Source organism: Lepisosteus oculatus, chromosome 14 (genome assembly GCF_040954835.1).
Source record: "Lepisosteus oculatus isolate fLepOcu1 chromosome 14, fLepOcu1.hap2, whole genome shotgun sequence".
Taxonomy (NCBI): domain Eukaryota; kingdom Metazoa; phylum Chordata; class Actinopteri; order Semionotiformes; family Lepisosteidae; genus Lepisosteus; species Lepisosteus oculatus.
Genome location: NC_090709.1, coordinates 7,758,711 through 7,761,869, shown reverse-complemented (window position 1 = coordinate 7,761,869; position 3,159 = coordinate 7,758,711). Strand labels below are relative to the sequence as shown.

The window sequence follows — 3,159 nt, the reverse complement described above, 5'->3', positions numbered from 1 at the left end:
TACTCGATTTGACTGTGATTCTGAAATACTTCTAGCAAACATATTCAGGTTTCCTTGAACCTTTAATAAAAAAAATACTTTGCGATGTTCCGCAGATGTGCAGTGTGCCTTTCCTCTTGTCGTATTCAAGAGTACTCACTGCAGGAGCTCCTCACTGCGTGTCCTTTACTCTACTGTGATTTCTTTTAATTTATTTACGTGGAGTGTGGGAGGAAGATCACCTTGAACATTTTTGGTTTGTGAAAGGAAACACTAAAGAAAATACAAGTGATGAACATTTAAAATAACCACAGTACAGCTAGAAGAGGGAAAGATAAAAGACGATTTAGAATGACATTCACAATACATTGAAGAAAAGCACAACAGCCCAAACAGGGACTTGAACCCTGGACCCTCAGATTAAAAGTCTGATGCGCTACCTACTGAGATATCTGGGCTCTAGAAAAAGCAAAGCCACTGCTGGGATCCTCGCAAATCACATGTCTCTTCTTGTGCCGAAGTGCAGTCATACCTGACCCATCTGGAATGACCACTGACAGACTTTATCCAGAAGCGACGGCACAACTCCCAGTAGAATGAGCGAGAAATACAGAACGACACGAGGAGTCAAGGGGCTCCCACAAGTCATCTTTCCTCACATTACTGATTTTTTCACTAAGAATTTGACCTTTTCACAATCAGATTTTTTCGCATTTAATAAGATCTTTTAATCAACAACATTTAAGAAAGAAAACAAATGGAACATTTTTTGGAACAATAATAAAAAAAAAAACTTTCAATGTCTTGGTTGTATAAGTGTGCACACCCTTTATAAAGGGGGTAGCAACTGTGCTGAAATTTAACCAGTCACATTCCAGATCATGTACAAAGGTTATTTGCCTTTGCCAGACATCAATTGTATTGATTCTTATTAGTCCTATTTAATATCAGCTGATCACATATAACTAACCAATCTCGGAGAATGTACGTTCAAACTGCAGAGCTGAACCTGAAGAGAAATCCGACCGCTGATTGTCACCAAAGAATGTCGTTACAAATTATCTGCGGAGTTGTTTTACGTATCCGGCCACCTCTTTCCTTTCTACTTTGCAGTGAGCACAATTCTTTCAGTTTCTTCTCTTGTATTTTCCTTGCTGTCCCTTTCCCCCATGTGGAGATGGATCCACAACCGAAACCCTGTTTGCAGCCTGTGTTTCTGCAGCGTCAGTCTGTATGAGGAGAGGGTGTTAAACAGCTCCAGTGGCGCAGTCGGTCAGCGCGCGGTGCTTATACAGCAATGCACAGCAGAGTCATGCTGAGGTTGTGAGTTTGAGCCTCAACTGGAGCAGTGTGACCTGTGTATTTAGCTACTTGTTAAGGATTCGGCCAGTGAAACCGAAACCAAGTAATGAACCCACTTGCAGGAGCCGATAGAGACAAGTCGTGCTCCAAATACCATAGACGAAGGAGAGAGCCGAGAGTCCAGGGGAAGCCAGAGATCCAAACTGAGAGAGAGCAACCGAAGCCGAGCCGTAATCCAAAAAACCTAGTAAGAGGGGAGAAACCAAAGTCGGAACCTGAAGAGTACGAAGAGGTAGAAGGCGTAACGCAACTAAGTAGCTCTAAAGGCCAACCAATACTGAGCGAAGAGGTAGGGAAAGACTAGTGCGTAAATACAAGATGAGACGGAGGTGTTACCAGGTGATTATTTCTTCACATAACCCTTGCAGAAAAAGAAAAATTAGGACCTCATCCTCCCAGTGAGTCTCTGCTGCTGCTACTCTAAAGTCTATGGCATAATCCTGTGCAGACCTGCGGCCCTGGCGGATAGATGAGAGGCGGTAGGAGTCTTGTCCAGCTGAGGAACGACAAAAAAAAACCTTAAATTTTTCTAAAAAGAGATCATAGTCCTGTACCTCAGGAGCCCTGCGATCTAGTAGGACAGTTGCTCAATCCAGAGCACGGCCAGTTAACAGAGAAACTAATGTACGAAGGCAATCTTGTCTTGAGGAGAAAAAAAAAGTTTCCTGATGGAGCCTGAAAACCAGCGCACACTGTGCTAAGAAACCCCGACATCTCGTATGGTTGCCGTCAAACCTGTCAGGTGGTGTAAGTGGAAGAGGTCGAGGAGCGGGTGTAGAAGCTGGCGGGGGCGGAGCCAAAGCGGCAGCTCCAGCGTTACTTTCACTATTACTGGTAGGCAGCACTGCCGACAGGTGCGGTGAAATCTGTTGGACGGAAGCCTGTAACTGGAGTAAGGCTTGCCAGTATTGATCCAAAACCGAGCGAAATTCCTCTTGTTCTGCTGGGTCCATGTTAAGTGGCTCAGTATTCTGTTAAGGATTCGGCCAGTGAAACCAAAACCAAGTAATGAAGCCACTTGCAGGAGCCGATAGAGACAAGTCGTGATCCAAATACCGTAGACGAAGGAGAGAGCTGAGAGTCCAGGGGAAGCCAGTGATCCACTTCTTGGGTAGATGAGATATATGCCCTTAAGTAGGTTAGCAGCTCTTGATTCATACGCTCAGTTTGACCGTTGGCCTGAGGGTGGTAAGCTGAAGTAAGCGAAACAGTGACTTACAGAAGGCATTCCGAAATTGTGAAATAAACTGGGGGCCCCTATCGGAAACAATGTCTTTAGGGATGCCATGAAGACGGAAGATATGCAGTACGAACAGGTCTGCTAGTTCCCTAGCCGAAGGCAAGTAAGGTAGGGGAATAAAATGGGCAGATTTAGAGAAACGATCTACTACTGTCATGACTGTCGTGTATCCTTGGCTTGGTGGAAGGTCAATAATAAAATCAACTGAGAGGTGGGTCCAAGGACGGTTGGGGATAGGTAAGGGTTGAAGAGGGCCTGCCGCCCTCATCCGAGAAGACTTAATTCGGGAACAGATAGAGCAGGCCTGGACATACTCCTTGACATCTTTAACCATGGTTGGCCACCAGAAGTCTCTAGAGATGAAATCCAAGGTACGTCAGAAGACAGAAGACAGAAGATCTGACTGGGGTTGAGACAAATAACTTGTCCGGAGGGCACTAAGGAGGTACAGTTTGTCCAGCCAAGGCGCGCCTAGCTACAACTTCTATGTCCCATCTGACAGCTGCCAGGAATTTACCAGAAGGGATGATGGGTTCGGGAAGCAGTTCAGCCTCAGGGGGGTCGTGGATCTGTGAGAG

At 45.6% G+C, this 3,159-nt stretch overlaps 1 non-coding gene across 1 annotated transcript; it reads right to left on the bottom strand.

Moving 5' to 3' along the window:
- Nucleotides 1-364: 364 nt before the first annotated feature.
- Nucleotides 365-437, bottom strand: trnak-uuu (transfer RNA lysine (anticodon UUU)). Its single transcript has one exon. It is a non-coding gene; the product is annotated as a tRNA-Lys (tRNA).
- Between the last annotated feature and the right edge of the window lie 2,722 nt (nucleotides 438-3,159).